Below are 19,559 nucleotides of genomic sequence, written 5' to 3'. Positions count from 1 at the left end.
CGAGGTATTCTAACATCCGCTTATTTACTATTTTATAATTTGTATCCTAATGTTGGATTGCTTTACTTTGATAACATTTGACAGAGCCACTTATTTTTACAAAATGGTCATCTAAAACTAATTCCTCTTTTTAGCCTTGGTTTCAGTAGTGTCGTACCCATAAGGGGATGTTAGAATATTAGTATTCCAGCATTATACTACGATTATGAGTTCAATAGTGCAAACATAAGCTTAATGTGGGCTACTTGGTAAAGCTGACACCTCATAATTGTGGAAACATATAATTCTCCTTGCGTTTAGAATATACAAGCAAAATATAAGACCTTCGTACAATCTTAAAGTTCATTTTTAATAGACCTATGCTCACGGTTTAGCTTCTAAACATTCTCATAGCAAAATACAGTATTAAATACATGGACCCTGGGTAGCATCCGGCACTAGCCTAGAAGCATCCCTAGAAGCAAGCGCGTCCTAACTCAGCCCAACAGCTCTAGAAAACCTTCCTACCCAACTTTCATTTTCTTCATCTAACATGCGCGTCTCCTGCTCACGCAAACATTGACAGTAGCTATTGAACTTTTTTGCCGTCTGATTATTAGAATCAATTTTCTCAAGGTAGGGGCAAGGTAGCTCATTAACCAATACCTCACCACATATATTATCGATAAGAGTAACTAAAACCCTTCGGGCCCCTACAATTACCAATTATCATATGTGGGTCTACTAACAATTTTTCCGTACATCAAGTTTAAGAAGATCTGTAATAATGTCCGTTTGTATTAGCCTCCACATCATTGCCACACTACAAGTGGGCATTTCCTGATACGGCGGCGATTTCTGAATTTGGTTTGTGGATGGATGAATCTCAGCTCTATCGTTAGCATTATTAGATAGTACAATAGCGAACAAATCGAAATGAAATAACAAATCGTGAAAATGTTGCTTCAGTGTCACAACTCCATCATCATAAGTGATTCAGACAAACATTTCTAACATCGAATATAGATCTACAGTTTAAATTTAATCCCAAGAATTTTAAGTAACCTTTAGATAACTAGCAGAATAACCTTTGAACTTATGTTTAACCTGTTACCAATAACATCAAAACAATTAAAATGCGGATCAAATTTCTTTAATAGCCCTAACTTGGGCTGACAAGTAGACCTGGCGCAATTCTGAAGTAGACGTGTAAGGAGCTAACTCAATATTTTTGATCAATTAAAGATATTGTACTACGAATCCTGTTAAAAATCGACCAAAAGTCTACTTAAAATTAAAACTGACATTTGCAAACCAAAATTCATTTAAATAATAAACTTATCCCCGATTATATAACAATTGGATTTATCAATTGTATCATGGCAGTAAAAGAGCATAATGTTCTTTTTAGAAATTGAGTAAATTTCGTTCCTCCAATACGTCTCGACATGGTCAATCATCCACTGGTTTGGACAGAGCTAACGAGGTCGCGGACATCTCATTTTTAAGCCGTATTAATTTTCTATACGCATACAAAAAATTAAAAGCGAAACTAAAACAACAGAAATGAAATTACGGATGTTTTAAATTTTTTTCAAAAACGAACTTTTAGGGGTGTTTCTAATGATCAGGGTCCTAACTAACTATCCTGAGAAGCTACTAAACTATCCGGGGCAGGTTAATTGGTTGAGATAGGGCGGTGATAAGTGAAAGGTTAATTCTCACGGCTAAGGTGTTGGGTGATTGTCAGCGGATTGATTGGTCAGTTTACATCTCCTTAAAAAGGGGAGCTGGTGATGTTTTAACCTTTGATAGGTACGGAGAAGTATAACAAACAAAGTATGACAAACACAGGTTAATGAGGTGATTATTGTCGTATTAATATCTATAGAGCCCCCCCCCCCCCCCCCCCCCCCCCTTGCATGGCTCGCTATAAACATTGTTTATTAAATAGTGTTTATAAACACATGCTAAAAACAAATATCCGGCTACACCCCGCGGGTGTGACCGAAACTGGACCAAATAAAGTTTAAATGTTTTTAGAATGGAACAAGAAAAGTGGTATTTATAAAACAACAGGTGTTAACTACGAGGGTGGGAATAACAATTCGAGCTGTAAACATCACAGAAAATGAGCATATGTTCCCAAGTTCTGAAACCCTATCTGAAAGGATATCTTTAAAAGAGACGAAGCCGGTGTTAGTAAGTTGACCGATTCGATTAAAATGAGCAGGTGTCTTGTTATTTCGGTTATCGCTGTGAAATATGAAAATCTTGTTAAAAGCGTTCACATGATTGTTAAAACTTAAAATAGAAACTTGTGGTTTACGTGATATCTCTTTATATGTAATGCTCAAGTATACTAATCAGGTTTTAAAAGTACTTATCCAGTCCCTACTGAAATTAAAATCAGGTTAACAATAACCAGTTTAAGATGGAATTTAATTGTGCGTGGGGATGAGCATTGAGCACCGGGTAATTGAGGACAGCTGCACATTTCCAGTATCCACCTAAATTAAATATGAAATCACGTTTCCAGTCATGTTAACGTACACGAAACAATAGTTTACGCCCATGGGATATTCGATTCAATTCTATTTAACACTAATATTGATATCTGATGATTTAGAATTTAGATACATGATATAAAATGGATAATAGGTTGCAGGATGTCAAAGTATAGCATTGTCCTATCAGAAACCACTAATCAACAAGTCTGTCATTATTTTAGTAATATGAGCATTATCTAAACAGCAATCTTTTTAATCTTTAACAAGATAGCGAAATATTTAAAATAGCGAATAAACACGGACAGGTTGGTTAAAGGTTACCCGAGATATGCGAGAGTTAGGAACAATGTTGGTACAGATTGGTTCTTTAATTTCACGTGATGCAAGTGATGTTATTATGTTAGGTTCTGATTATCTTGTTGAGTTAAATGAAACTAGATTGGTTATAAACTAGAGTAATGACTGAACAACTCACAATGTTAGGAGTGTTTTACATAGGATAAAGGGAGAGAATATAGTTAGTTACCAATTATTTTAATACTATAAAATAAGCTGGCAATTATATAGACCTGGATATTCTGGGGCCAATCACAAACAGGGAAAGCAAACAGAGCAAACAGAGCAAACAAAGCAAACAGAGCAAACTGAGCAAACAGAGCAAATAATATGATTATTTATATTAGTTTCTGAGTATCACGTTTGTGCGACATGGTTAAAAAAGCTGTTTTTATGAAACTAAGTCGTTGTTTCAATGTAACTAAACCGCGTTTAAGTTTTTTAGATTAATAATAATTTAATACACAGTGGTGTTGAAAGAATTAAAACAGACGAAATCTCGAAAGCTGCGATGTGATTTACAGAAATTGTGTACCGTATCAGGTTAAAGAAAGCAAAGTTAAACCGTTTATAAAGTTCGAAATTCACGAAAGTGTAGTTTAACTTTAAGTGAGAAGTCGTTATTTCCCTCGCAAGCACCGATTAAAGATATGAGATCCCATTTTTATGTCACGTAGCCAAGCATATCTGTGATTAAGTAACTGCATAATCAATAGAAACTAATTTGGCAACAATTTATCGATTAAATGCAGTTTAAAGTTATCAACGCTCTTTTCCATAAATAAGTGAACCTCAGCGAATAATTAGAACTCACAATTAGTGTTAAAGAATGCGAATCGTCATATCGTTTACGTACAAGCGAAGCCATTAACAAAATGGTAATTGGTAAAACCGTTCGCGGATTTTCTTAGCGCAGTTTAAAAATTTATAAAATTTACGTTCAAGCTATTTTTATACTGAAACGAAATTCCCCAGCACTCACAATAATGTAGTGCTAAGACGAAACATGCTGTATTTTAAAATAATATGTGTGCTCTGTGACGGCCACATCATAATATACTTGCACCTTGCAACTTAAGATAATGAAGAAATATTGACCAAATGAGCACCACGTGATGAAATGAACACAACGTGATCTTAAATCTAAGATGTTCTTTTGATTTATGGGATAAATGAAATAAATCAATTCTTAAAAGATATACTGATCGTGTTATTGGGTAAACTTGTACTGCTTGACCAACTGGACTCAGCCCTCAAGAGTATTAAGTGGCCTGAAATCAGGACAAATAAATGAAAAAAGGGCGATTGGCAGAAAGGGCAACAGACTGAGCATGAGCTAACAAATATTACACAACAACTATATACAGAAGCAATTCAACAACTCATGAAAAATGGATAATTGAATGCATAAATTGCTTATCAGAATCAAGCAGTATAACGTGAGGTTGTAAATCTGTGTAAGACTTACACTCTAAAATTCTAAAATTCCATTAACTGATAAGATAAAGAAATATGCGGAGATAACAATCACATTCTGCCACAAATATTTGTTCAACATCACAAATATGATAGTCACAAACACAGGAATTTGACATTGGCAGTCTAAAAAATATCATGCCGACGTGATTAAAATGTCATAATCATTGACCATGCAATTATGTATCAAGTCATCAGGGCGAGTTAACATAAATATGATATTAGCAGAGTGATTAGGTCATACTGAAATAACAAAGCTAGTGAGTTGTGCACGACTTTAAACACTGATAATCAACGATAAATAAGTGCAAGGAATAACTAGGCTACGCAGTTGACGCTACTCCGCATTCCACTGATATGAGGCTATCACTGAATCACTGATCACTATTAGTGCCAGTCACATGATAAGATTGATCATACTTAATGATTTCAACGCTAAATCTTATTATTGTAGGACACTATATAGTTTAAGACAGTCACGGTCATTTTATTAATCAACAAAAAGCAGATGCATTATAATTTATCTACAAATAATCTACACTCATCAGATATAAATTAGAGAAATTATTTTTTAACACCACACTGTTTAATTCTAAACTAGAACCTGGTTGCTAAAATCAAATCAACAAGCACCTAAATTCCGGCACATCCTATTTGATCCTTATCTACTAAAACATGCGCATGGAAGCAACACTACTACAACTACTACTAAGCTATTACCACAACACCATTACTCCCCAGAACTCAAACTCGCTGAACGATAGAAATATCTTCTCTCTCTCTCTCTCTGGGGTGGTCACAGGATGGTCCTGACTCCTATTAAAGCTTTCAGACGAAACTCCACATTGTAGGCGAGTGACGCATGGAAGCAAAACGCATGGAAGCAACACGTAATGAAGTAACACAGACACCTCTAAATCGGGTGTGAATTAGATTGTAGCCTCTTAAGCTCTTACCGCAAAACTAAACCAACATTTAAGACATACTTAAAGTCACAAACCACAACATCATAAAGCTCGACAGAGACACTAAACACAACATTAGAGCGGTGGAACAGTTTTTACAAACTATAATATCAAAGTAAAGTTGAGAGAGGTGGTGCATGTCTAGACGCTCTCGCCCACTCTCTCAACCACACAACCCTGCTCCCTGACATAAGGCTGAGTCAGCATTTAACCTCGTCTAAAATGCTGGTTCAGGGCGCTGGGCGGGTGATGTAGTTACTAAGTGGGAGGGTTAATGTTGTAGTCAGTGCCAATTAATCCAATTCTGTCAGATCCAGAGAGGGAATGTTGGTGCGGCTGAAGAGTGAGACGGGCCTACTTTAATACACGGTTATATTCTGGGTACTGCGCTCGAATGAGAATGTACTCAGAGAAATTTTTAATTTTTATAAGATAATTGGTTAAAATATGAACTACTGCTCCCTCGCTACTATTTTATGGCTACAATACCTAACTTTTAGGAGGGATCAAAGCTCGAAAGTAAAAGTGTAATTTTAATATAGTTAAATAGCAATTTCGTAAAAACTGCAAGTTGAATTTCATTTAAATCTGGTTCTGAAGTCAAAAGTGAGACAGTAATTTAGATTCTGTTAACTAGTTGAGAGCTCTTCGGATTTGTCTGAGTGACACGACGGCTATTATACAAACCATATACGGTTCAAAACTTCAAATAGAGACGATCATTGAAGCGTTCAGTCTACTCTGACACTGTTACACTTCAAATTGAGCTAACGAATATTCAATCTCTCAACGAAACTCCCAAACAATTGGCGATCAGATTACCATGCTCGACTGCTCTGTAAGCAGGTGGCTACAGCTTCTGTTCGAAATGGAGCATTGTGATTGGTCCTGCCACTCATGTGATCAGGTTCTTGATCTCTGATTGGTAGAAATATGTGAGGAGCAGCTTTCTGATTGGTACGTTTATGTGAACCTTAGGAGCGCTGAAGTAACCTTTCACATCTGTGATTCGTAATGAGCTATGCTAAACCCAAAATCGAATGTTCATAATTCATTCAGAAGGATTGCTATATCAAATTGTGGATTTGTTCGCTCATGAACGAAAAGAATGAGAGATAACTTTCCAAAAACTTGTAACCGGTAGTGTTCTGGAGCTGTTGAAGTCATGATGATCATGTTTCTGCCAGATCTAACGACCACGGACCATGCAATGTGGATTGTGGAGTAACACGGCCCCAGACCACACCGATATGAGTTATACCACATGATAAATTCCACATAATTACTCGATTAAGGAGAATAGAAACGCACTTTACTCGGCGAAGCACCCATTCACGCTAATAGTTGAGGAATTATGGGTCGGAATACGGCGATATAATAGTGTGCGGATAATTCAATAAATGTGGTGAGTAAGAGTTGGGCCATTTGTTGTAACACGTGACATCTATAATTCCTGTAATCGATTTGCTGAGTCCCAAGATTATTGGCAGCAAGAGGTTCCCAGTACTAAGCACAAGCGGACGCTCCCTCCAAATAAGTAGCAAATTCTATCGATTAATTTTAATTATTGCTGGTAACTAACAAAACCACAGCATCACCAAGTTAGGAAACTGCAGAACACACAATAACCTGTACGAAGGAACATGCTACAAAGTACAATCATCGGGGGAATAACGCGTCATATTAGGTCACGTGGTCTCGTCACTGCCCACGTGTTCAGATTCTACTGTCACATGACCAGTGAGAGCACCGAACATAGCTGTCGTCAGTTATTTCACGATTGTTATATTCACCTACTGATCATGCGGAACCAACCGTACAACAGGTATGACATGTGAAAGTCGCGGATTTTGATTATCTGTTGATATGGTTCACTGTCACGTGTCCAGTGTGTTCTGAAGTGATGAACTGACAGATCTAGTTGTAGCTTGGTGCGGAATAATGCGAGGCTGGAAACAGAGACAGGGCGGGGATTAGTAAACATGCAGTGTTACAGATGTGATGAGGGAGTAGTGTAGAATGTGATGTAAGCTGAAAGTGGAACTGTGAACTGGAGCTGTGGAACCGACACACCCTTGTAGTTATGTGATTCTGAGAACCGACAGTTTCTACTTGAAGACCGGAAATATTCAGTTTGAAATATTCAGTTTGAAATATTCAGTTTGACACGCAGGATTAGTTAAATCTTGAAATCTACTTAATATAAACATACAGATCAGTATTTGCTAAAGAAAATACAGACGGCGCGGCTTTTATGAAACAAATGCGGGTAAGTTATTGGCCGGGAACAGGTTACTTGTATTTTTAACACCGTAATAACATCATGATATTGAGTAACAAACTGTAGATGAGATGTTCACCATGCGTATTGCGTATTGTATTAACTATAATAACATCAAGATAATATTATGGTTCCTTAAAAATCATATTTATAATTGCACCTAAATATAAACCTTCGTATTATTTTAATTTGTATATAATAATAGTTAATACCAAATACACATCAAAATATCGGTTCAAACAACAACAAAGAAGAAGCAACTTAATTTAATCAAATTATTTAAACTTAAACAACAAAATCCCTCAACATCACGCCAGCAAATTATCCTTTAAACTTGACAAAGAATCCGAGAAATCCCAACCGAAATGAGAAATTATCCTTTAAACTTGACAAAGAATCCAAGAAATCTCCGCCGAAATGAGAATTTTTACGTGGTTTAAAGTTTGATGATTACCTCATTACCGTCTGATTGTAGTCTCTCTTAACAAGCGGGGAGACGCTGATGATTGCCGTAATCTGTTGGCATTAATAAATATTACAGTAAATTCTACAGGAGAAAGAGCAACACGTGATCAGCAAATGGCGGTTAAAGCTGGGGGGAACTGGATGTGAAGTGAAACCCAGCCCACACCGTGAAGTCTTATGAAGTTGTATATCAAAACGTCCTGCACTTGCAATACACGCGTTTCATGTAACGTACGTTTTAATTAGGATATCCTGGTCAGATTGGGTGGGACTAATTAATTTAATTGATAAACAGGAAACAAATTTAACCAATTAAATGTTTTTAAAGGGAATCACATCACCAAGTCAACGGTCAGACTCACTTTGTGTAATGAAGAGCAGACAATATATCCTTACACTGAAATATCAAATTCCACACCACCAAAACTCGGGGAAACTTAAAAATTGAACCAGCTAGATTCTGCATGCAGTATAACCTACTAAATTTTACTGTACATAATATGTAAAGATGACCACCTCGTTTAAATGTAATAAAGTATGTACGACGGGTCCCAGTATAGTAAGAAGGAGGAGACAATCCCAATGACAAAACCGTACCGCTATGCTTTACCAAAGGTCGATTATAAATTCATGCAACAAAAAATGCATAATTCAGCAATTATGGCCAACTCTTGACCCTACGGCGCACATGTATATTGCATATAATCATAATGTATGCTACGGATCACGAAAATCTGTAACGGTGACGAAGGACTGATCATGACTCTCTACGCCACCGTGTATGTTAACATTAGTACTGGACAAGCTGACGCGGGGGACTTTGTTTTCACGGGTTTTAAAGGAGACTCAAGACAATTTCAAGTAATCAGAACATGTTAGAAATGTTGTCAAAAAGCAAAAAGAGTAGCCGTGCCCAGTGTCATGTTATGTTACGAAGTAAAGAAATATTATGAAGGAGCAACTTCCGATGTAAAGCAAATTTACGAAGGAGCAACAGCAGAGTACATATTTGTGTGTCAGTGTGTGTGGGTGTAATTTCAGAGAAATTTGATTCAGAAGCTGCAAAACAACAGCTGCATTGCTCCTTCATGAAGCAGTCGAGCAGTGGATTTTAGTACTCAAAGTAATGTTATAAATTTGACTGAGTTAAACGATTGACTGAGAGATTTGCGAATGTTTTCTTCAAACTTTTGTTCAACAATGTCTCCTAATACGGACCTCAGAGGTACTGAATAGAAAATTAACTTATCAAAATTAGGTAATTACTTATCACAATTAGGCCTACTCCTGGATGGATTAGATAGACCATGTCTAAGTATGGAAATTAATGCGTCTGGCGTGCCTTGAAATTTAATGAAAATGTTATAACATAATATTCATCATTCATAATTAAAATCAAATCATAATCCCATAATTAAGCTCGTTCATCTGTCTGCATTTGGTGGTTAGTAGTGAAATAATACACTCTCGCTTAAGGTGAACAATATATAAAATCTTTATAAAACAATAATTAAAAGGAGGTAAAACTCAAACTTTGTCAATCAAATTATTTACAAATTGGCAATTTTCCAAAGGAATTTGTATTGGGCTGTAGGACTCTAGAGCGGGGGACTCTAGAGGGGGGAACTCTCTTACCGGACCCATACTATGAGGACTCTAGAGCGGTATCCACATGCAGATTATACATTAATACTGCGAATCAAATATCTGAAAATAGTTCACTCCTCGATCATCACGCTCCTCAACATGTCAAGGTGTGAGACAAGGTCCTGATCGTCGTGCCAAATTTGAGGAATGAAAAGCGGAGTAAAGAGGAGTAGGAATCGAATGTGATATACTAAAACTAAATTCTCCGTGACATTTATACTGCACATCGGAATCACTAACAAGAACCGCTATGCGATGGGATCTGAACTGGATCATACCCTGTCACCACTTCAAAAGTGTCACGCGATGAGATCCTCATTCTTAAACAATCTGCTTAAGTGCACGTACTTGGTCGGTATTTCGCTTAGCGAAATCACATCGATACGACAAGTTCATAAGTATACCTCTTTAATATATACCTCAATAAGTTCATAATTATACCTCTTTAGTCTTTATTAAAGAATTTTTTTGCATTTTAAAGTAACATGAGGATATTTCAGTCAAATGGAAGAAGTTTATACCGAACAATTGTCTAACGTATCTAAAAATTACAATATGATATGATGTATAATATAAATAAATCGATCTTGGACAATTTTCTGCTTCAACAACTCCATGACTTATTGGGGGGGGTCCAACCCGATCAATTCCGATCATTCCGATCCCGATTTTGGCCTTATCAACCCTCATATCGGAAAAATCGGGAAAATTTAAATCTTCCCTCTGAGGTTTCTAGGCGATATAGGTAGCTATTTCTGTACTTAAATATGACAAGAAATCGATTGGTGGTGGTCCCAGAACCCCAAAACGGTATCTTGTTCCAAACAAGAATCGTTTCGTCCGAAAAACAACACAATGTCGTACCAACTCTTGTTTGACAGAAACATCCACCCCGGTCCACAATTGAAAGAGGTACGGTTGGTAATAACAATCGTAACAAATAGCGAACGCTTTAGTAACTTTTGATTTAAATTGTCTCCACAATTTGTAACAGGCTATCTGCAGAAATGGGTAGCACGGTTAATGACTATGGTCCTTTCTCAAACTTCCAATCCTCAGTTAGATACAAAGAATAGTCTACACAATTTTCAATAACATTAAAAGGGATGAAAATCACTTTATTTATCAAAATCTTTATTTATCATGTAACAACTTTTCCATAGTACTGGAGAGTAAAACTCTGTTAAACAAAAAAATTCTCGGGCACATTTTGAGTCAGTAACAGTAACATGTCAATATGTTACAGACTCAAATGCGTTTAAAAACATTTTAGTAACAATAAATTGTGTAAACTGATGAGGAGGAGGAGGAGGACTGAGGAGAAGGAGGACTGAGGAGGACAGAGGAGGAAGACTGAGGAGGACCAGGACGAGCACTAGGAGGATGAGGACGAGGACTAGGAGGATGAGGACGAGGACTAAGGACGATGAGGACGAGGACTAAGGACGAGGAGGAGGACGACTGAGGAGGAGGACTGATTAGGAGGAGGACTGATTAGGAGGAGGACTGATTAGGAGGAGAAGGAAGAGAAGAAGGAGGAGGAGGATGAGGAAGAGAAATGAGGAGGAGGAGGAAAAGGAGGAAGACTGAGGAGAAAGAGGAGGACCGAGGAGGCCTGAGGAGGAGGAGGACTGAAGAGGAGAGGGAGGACTGAGGAAGAGGAGCAGGATTGGTGTGGAGGAAGACGAGAAGGAGGAGGACGAGAGCGAGGACGAGGAGGAAGACTGAGGAGGAGGACTGTTAAAAAGGAGAAGGACGAGGACTGAGGAGGAGGACTGAGGATGAGGAGAAGGAGGACTGGGGGAGGACTAAGGACGAGGAGGACTGAGGAGGAGGACTGAGGATGAGGAGGAGGAGAAGGAGGACTAGGGAGGACTGAGGAAGAGGAGGACTTAGGGAGGACTGAGGAGGAGGAGGACTAAGGAGGATGATGAGGAGGAGGACTGAGGATGAGGAGGAGGAGAAGGAGGACTGGGGGAGGACTGATGAGGAGGAGGACTGGGGGAGGACTGAGGAGCAGGAGGATGACTTAGGAGTAGGAGGAGAAGGAGGAGAAGGAGGAAAAGGATGAGAGGGAGGAGGAGGACTGAGGAGGAGGAGGAGGACTTAGGAGTAGGAGGAGAAGAAGGAGAAGGAGGACTGGCGAGGAGGAGGACTGACGAGGAGGAGAAGGACTGCGGAGGAGGAGGAGGACTGAGGAGAAGGAGGAGGAGGACTAAGGACGAGGATGAGGACGAGGACGATTATGAGGAGGACAGAGGATGAGGACTGATAAGGAGGAGAAGGAGGAGGAGGATGAGGAGGAGAAAGAGGAGGAGGACTGGGGAGGACTCAGGAGGAAGAGGATGATGACTGAGGAGGAGGATGAGGACTGAGGAGGAGGACTCAGGAGGTGGACTCAGGAGGTGGAGGAGGATGAGAAGGACTCAGGAGGAGGAGGACGACTATGAGGAGGACTAAGGAGAACTGATGGGGAGGAGAAGGAGGATCAGGAGGAGAAATGCAGAGGATGAGGAGGAGGAGAAGGAGAAGGAGAAGGAGGAGGACTGGGAGTAGGACTGAGGAGGAGAAGGGGATTGAGGAGGAGGGTGAGGAGGATTGAGGAGAAGGACGAGGACGAGGACGAGGAGTCAGGAAGAGGACTGAAGAGGACTGAGGAGGAGAAGGACTCAGGAGGAGGAAGACTTAGGAGGAGGAGGACATCTAAATGTTTTGTCTGTTTTTGTCCGCCCTACTTTTTGTCCGTTTTGAAAATACAGGGTACCGAACGGACACAAAACATGATCCCCCAGCCAAGCATGTGTTACGATACAAATGTACTTGACTATACATTTAAGGTGCAGTGTACTAGTGATATTATGGTATGTTTAAAGACCGGACTACAAAATATAACCCTAGTGTTGTACTTATACATAATAACAAGTAACAGGGATAAAATTAATGAGCAGAAACAATCAATCTCAAGTCAAGAGGCCAAAGCACTCGGGTCTGGGAGTACATGACAACTCCAACTAGTAGTGAGCATACTAGCCCCTGCAGTGGAAAAACACATAAAACATACTATTGGAATGTCCAATTAGTTCGTTTTCTCATAACAATATAGCATATTTAGGGGTTTTTTATCACTTCCTCACTTCTGAGAGGTTTTAGAGATCGATTCTCTAAAATTTCTCAATTTTCCGATTTTTCCGATTTTTCCGATTCCGATTTTGGCCTCATCAACCCTCATATCGGACATCGGGTTGGACCCCCCCCCCCACTTATTCTAATGTCACGACTGTAATAATCAATCACGAGTTGTATCTAATCTGATTTCAATCTTCCGACCAAGTCCGCTGTCCAGTCCGCTCTCAAATTTCTAACCGCTCTAAAATCTGCATGTGGGTACCGCTCTAGAGTCCTCATAGTATGGGTCCGGTAGGGGAGTTCCGCTCTAGAGTCCTACCCTGGCGATTTGACTCCGCTCTAGGGTCCTACTTCTAGAGTCCCCCGCTCTAGAGTCCTACTCCCCTGTACTGGACCACCGAAATGAACAAAACGAAAGAACTGCAAATTTGATGTAACAAGTAATCTTTATTACTGCGGTCTATAACAGATGGGCTGTCAGTTTAATACCTTACCATATATGGACTTGAATTTGAAATTACATTATATTGAAAATAGGCATCATCAATCTTCTGGGTGAATAGAATTTAGACGAAATATTAAACTCATAAACGAAGAAAATCCTTCGAATGAAACCAGATAAAATGCAGGAATTCCCCATTTAATTTGTACAAGCCAGCTGATCATGGCCCAGACATGAATTTCTGACACAATCATCGAAGAAAGATTAAGAGAGCGGGTAACAATCATGGAAGACGCATCGTTAAAGAGGCGCAGTCTAAGAAACTGAAGTTTATTGTGGTCAATCATAATATACTCGGTGGAGAATGATCATTCAGTCTACTAGCAGTAGCGCACGAGCATAAGATTCTGAAATCAAGCAAAAGTCACGTGACCTCAAGCAGATAAACGCTAGATGTGGTTTTGTGGTGTTAATCCAGACGGCTGGACTACTAAAGTGTGATAATCGGGCGGTTAAAAGGAGAACGTGAATTGACCAGGAGTGGGATCAATGAATAGTGGAGAATTAATGACCTTTTCGCTGACCTCCGGAAAAAAGCCTGGAGCATGACTAGTGTCTATACTAGCACAGTACTCCCACGCACGCTTGCAGAGCAGTCTTGGCTCCACATTTTTATTCTAAAGGGGTGGTGTGGGTGTGTCGGAGAGGAGTTGCGTCGCCGGAAAATGGAGAACATTATTTCGCTTGTGATCCTGTAGTTTTTACAGTCAATCTGAGTCATTGAGGGCTACTTATGAGCGCTGAGAACAGAAAATGAAACGGATACAAAACGGCTTCACCAGAGCATATCAAATATGTAAAGGGAGTAATTGACAAGGGAGAAATTGACAAAGATCATTAGGAAATTCCGATTTTCAGGGAACAGAACGGACCTGGTGACACTCCACAGACGACAGACGTGTACACCGTACGTGAATAAGTGTTGGTTCGCACGGACGTTTTCAACGTCACGTGTAACGTCACGTGTAACGTTACCATTAAGTCACCTTTAAAATATATACCAAAAAATCACCTCGGACAAAAATAACTGAGTGAAACTTATCATCCAAACAGCTTGATGTTCGACCAAGATAACGAGTGACTATCTATGACTATAGTTTAAAAGCTAATTATAGAGCAAGTTCACCACAAGATGTTGTGAGTCAATCAGCGTGTCGACGTGAACATCTTCATGGCATGATGATGACTTATCTCATCTTATCTCACCTTATCTCATCGTATCTCTTAGCTCGAAACGCGACGGTAGTTTGACTTCTTTAAAAATTTACGTACGAAACCGCACAACACCGTATGAGACATAGATTCTTGGCACGATAATTGTAGATAGTGGTAATTATATCGCTTGATTGATCATAATTTTAGAAAATTAACTTGAAAACTTGGCCGACCTGTAGATCACGAAGCTGGAGCGCCTGAGGGGCGTCACATATTGTGCTCGACCACATACACTTACATACGATAGTCATAAGTCCAATTCAAAGTTCAAACAGCGATCAAGTCATCAAATAAACAAAGCAACGTAAGCGGTAAAATCTGAGTAAATACTAAAGCAATAAAATAAGTTGAGCGTGATTCTAAAAGCGTGATATAAGCTATCGGTATCAGTAAGGTTACCAGGATTGGTCAAGTAGGATTATTATACAGAATAGCAGTAGTTCACAGCAGGACTAGTCAAGAATAGCACACTAGTCCACGCATAATATATCTTTAAAGGATACATAAACTACAGAGAAAGGGATCCATAACTAGATAAGTATATGCACCGACTGCCTATATCAAACTCTAAGTCTAGACGTACCAGGAAAACTTGAACATCAGTATTTAGCTTCATGAAGATCAGCTGAACTTGACTAATGTCAGGAGGCTTCATCAAAGGGAAGGTTAAAAGTAGACCAATGAATATCGAATGACGAAATACGTTCAGAGGTATTTAAACACATACCAGTTACATAAACCACACATCAAGATATTTAATACTGATTAATTAAAGTAATAAAATAGATACAAGATACAAATTAAAGATATACATATCTGCTGGCTGACTTGCCGACTTCATATTTCCAAAACTTACTATCTTAGTAAAGTATAAAATACTTTAAATTGAACTAGGTTAAGCATACAAATTAGTTAACTCCAAGTTTAGGCTAACTTTATGATCTGCTCATTTTCAAGAAACGATGGACCAGCTATCATCTAACTATGTAATGGTTCTAGTAGGGAGATGAACCATATTTGTTTTGACACGTGACAGTGACTCTAACTATATATTGGTCCATACTGGGAGCTGATTGGTTAATCACTGTCACGTGTCAGGTAAGGTTCACCTCCCCACCAGCCTCCAGATCTACAGTTGATATACACACAAGCTAAAACTATGTTATATAAAAAGATACCATTATCCGCCAGGCTAGCTCGAGCCAACCATAACAGGTTCATCCCACGGAGATCCACTAACGACAAACAGACTGTGAGCACTGAGCATGACAGTATTACTAACCACCTGATCAGCCCAATTTCAAGAAATGCTGTACCAGCTAACACGCTAACAGTTAACAAACACAAAGTACAAGCTCAGATATAAGATGCCATTATCCACCAGGCTAACCAAGTCCAATCCAGCCTGACGGAGTTAAACTAACGACAAACAGTTCGGCTGCAAGAGTGACACTGTGGGGGAGATAATCCACCAATTAGTATCACGTGACCTGTTTGCTTTCAGTATCTTACGAGGATGCTCCGCTGTCTCTACCGTCAAAGACACACAAAAGAGATAGTAGACAGTTGTGTTATGCGAAACCAGCAGCAGCACACACTAATTATTACATTATAAAAATCGGACCATTTACTTGCGTGTTGCTGCCGTGTTGCTCAACTGGGGAAATTAGTGGGAGGGAGTAAGTACTTCAATGTGCCTTCAACTGCAAGTCAAACGCTGGGAACAATTTGGTGGAGGGGGAATGTACCGATGATGAATATAAAGATCACCACTAACAAAAGGGATTAGAAGACAATAGTAAACTAGAAGGTAAACACGGCTTGCAGCTTGGGAAAGCTGACCAATTATCTGTTGATCATTCCTTCGAGGAGAATAAATAACCGGTCGTCGTACAAGCTTTACAAATCAGTAATAGGCGGGGTATAAGTGTTATTTAATGAGCTGTGGCTGAGTTGGTTGTGTGTAATGAATACCTCTCTCTCTCTCTCTCTCTCTCTCCCTACAGTGTTGTTAAGTTGTTACATGTGGGAAGGTGGAGGGGTAGCTACAAATGGTGCAGTGTGTACTAACTGTGCTTAACTGTGTGCAGACGACCCTTTATGTAGTTCCTTCCTGGAACACTTCTGTCAGCTGAAACTGTCCATTAGATGGCACATAATTACACCTTATTTTCCTGTTTAATGAGTAGGTACATACTAATTGCCTCGATTTACAACGCCGGCTGATATTTTAGGCAAACTAAAACTGCGAAGAGTGTGACGAATTAAATGGCATTCAACATGGCCGCTGGATTACTCATGATGACGACTGCTTAAAGACAGACGAAACTTTAGTATAAAAGGCTGCGAAGAGTGTGACGAATTGGAATTTATTTATTGTTTTTTTCTGAATCTGGTGTAGTATCATTGCTTCATTGGCTTTATTGAAATGATGAATGGCCCAAACAATGAAACTGTCAACTGAGAACAGTAAAGTAAAGTGAGGGAGTATTGTTTGGTGTAACACATATTTGTAACACATATTTGTACATCAATTCAGAGGAGGGGCCCGTCTGCTGATGTGGGATTATTATTTCACCGGAATGTTGATATTTTGAAATTTCAATACGGTGCGGGTGGTCCCATTTATATGTGTAGGATGCTATTCGAATGGCGACAAAATATATTGTGTTATTTTAAAAAATTGTATCCGGAAATAAAATTAAACCTAAAACAAACAATAAAACCACAATACCAACGAGACAAGGAATCTATGAGAGAAATGAAGAATCACAGAATAACAGCAAACAGTCACCATGGTAGCCATAACCAGTCCCGCCCCAAAACACACACATGCAGTACACATTATACACGATAAACCATATAAACCACCAGGGTACAACCCCCCACGTGACACCGCCACGTGACAACACCACGTGACTAGCTTACTTCCGCCAGCCCCCCGCTGTACAACTTGCTATTGTGTTGCCAGGGGTACCCATGAGAACTTGCACGTGGGCCGGTGGTGGTGCAGTGTTTGATGAGAAGTGGAGGAGGGTGCTACAATGTTTGACAGGATGTGCTGTGAGTGATTTATTAGTTCCGGGTCTGGTAAGTACGGAGTGTGTGTCAAGGTGAGGGACGTGTTAATGAATCCTGGTGGTCACAGTGTCACGTGGTGTGTCACGTGGTGAGATGAAAGTGTCGACTTTATACCACTTATACCAGCCTTGTTACATCTAGTTTGTAAACAGATGATGTTGTTATTGGGAGGAGGGTAATGTTTTAACAGTTTGCTGTACATTGCAGAGGAGTTTGGAAGTTTACTACAGACTCACTTATACTCCCGATAACAACAAAAATGGGAGATTATTAGGCCTTTAGTTATGGGGCAATTGCTTAACACCGTCTGCGACCTGCTTAAAAAGGACCGGCCGGTACCAAAACTTCCGAACCAATGTCGCTTTTATAAACCAATACAAGCAGATGGACAAATCGGGGGGGCGTATTTGATACTGTTGTCCCCGAGTAATCGGCAATCCCTGGCTGACCAACTTAAGCACCTTATAAGTATTTCCGTAATATTAAACTTTCAATATTGATGGCTATAAATGGTTTAATAGATCTTTCTAATACTGCAGGACAGGCTGAAAAAATGAATCGTATGAGGTCCGGCGACGAGGCATAATTAGAAATGGACGGTAATATCACAACTACAAGAGCTGGATTGATTATGTGATCAGAGACAGGGAGATATCTACGAAATTAGCAATGCAAATTAAAGGAACAATTTAAGGTTGTAAATAATATTCAGCCCATGCTGGAGCAGCTCAAATACCAGATTCCGGCTCCAGCTGCCAACCAATTAACAAAGACAAACATACCACTCAAACTTCACCAAACGCTACAAACTCAAAGTATAGTCTACACGCTACAAACTCAGAGTATAGTCTACACAATTACAAACCTAGCACTGAGTATAGTCTGCATAAATCTTACATCATCTGCATCACAAGTACTAACCATCAAACCAAACGCTCAAAAGAAGGGTCAGCACAATTAACCTAACAAGCCCAATCTACTGTCTACCCAAACCTAACATCATAAATGTAATAAAGCTGACACACCACAACCATAAGCTACTAACTTCAAAGTAAAGTAGAGTCTGCACAATTATCTTTACATCATAACAAACCTCCATATAACAAAAGCTCTAATCTCAAAGTAAAGTCTGCGCACAATTATCCTAACATCATAACAAACCTCCACACCAAAAGCTCTAATCTCAAAGTAAAGTCTGCACAATTACATTTACATCATGATGAAGCTGACACATTTTGGGTTGACTCTCTCAAGATCTATGATTACAAATCAATGACTCATCATAAGGATGTGACATTGACAGCAGTAGTCTGTAACATGAGCAGCCGTATAACATGCCACATGTGACATACAACATGCCACAATTTATATCAAAACACTGTGACCCACATCAACACGTAATGAAGCTGATGTTGTGACTTTAGCGTGGGTAATCTTAAACTTTGATTGGTCACGTGGTGTTAGGTTTTTTGTTTGATTGGACCAAAAAATCCAACCCACGCTTTCCTGTCATATTTTAAATATCTACCTTAAATATCTGAAGTTAATGCTAAGCCAGGGATAAAGTTGCAGTCTCTGTCAATATTTGTTTTAAGACATGATATTTCTCATGATGCGCGACTAAATTTCAATACTAAATAACCACATAATAACCATAATAACAAGAGGCCGGATCTCAAGCTAGAACTCCCAATGAAATCACGTGATCCCACACTAGAACTCCCAATGAAATCACGTGATATTAAATTAGAACTCCCCCTGAAATGAAGACACACACACACAGAGAGGAATAGCTGGAATAGTTAACCTGTCACACTATCTGTAGCACACGACAGCTCCCATTTTTAGTAATAATAACTGGGATATAGTGAGCATTACAGTGACAGGTACAGATTACTAAGTTGCTAATAGTGGGGGATATCTGAAGTGATATTTGAAGGTTCAGAGTGACCACGAGACCACGTGACCACGTGACC

At 39.3% G+C, this 19,559-nt stretch overlaps 1 protein-coding gene across 1 annotated transcript in view; it reads right to left on the bottom strand.

Annotated features, from left to right (window-relative positions):
* The window catches only part of LOC134822164 (uncharacterized), an 85,341-nt gene extending 77,519 nt beyond the window's left edge, over positions 1-7,822 (bottom strand). Inside the window, exon 1 of the mRNA XM_063833076.1 lies at positions 7,819-7,822. The gene's annotated coding sequence lies outside the window, so the exon portion shown is untranslated. The remainder of the gene's footprint in view (positions 1-7,818) is intronic.
* Between the last annotated feature and the right edge of the window lie 11,737 nt (positions 7,823-19,559).

This window comes from Bolinopsis microptera, chromosome 10 (genome assembly GCF_026151205.1).
Source record: "Bolinopsis microptera isolate Bmic1 chromosome 10, MBARI_Bmic_1.0, whole genome shotgun sequence".
Lineage (NCBI taxonomy): Eukaryota > Metazoa > Ctenophora > Tentaculata > Lobata > Bolinopsidae > Bolinopsis > Bolinopsis microptera.
The sequence above is the reverse complement of the archived record's forward strand: the minus strand, read 5'-3'. Positions and strand labels throughout refer to the sequence as shown.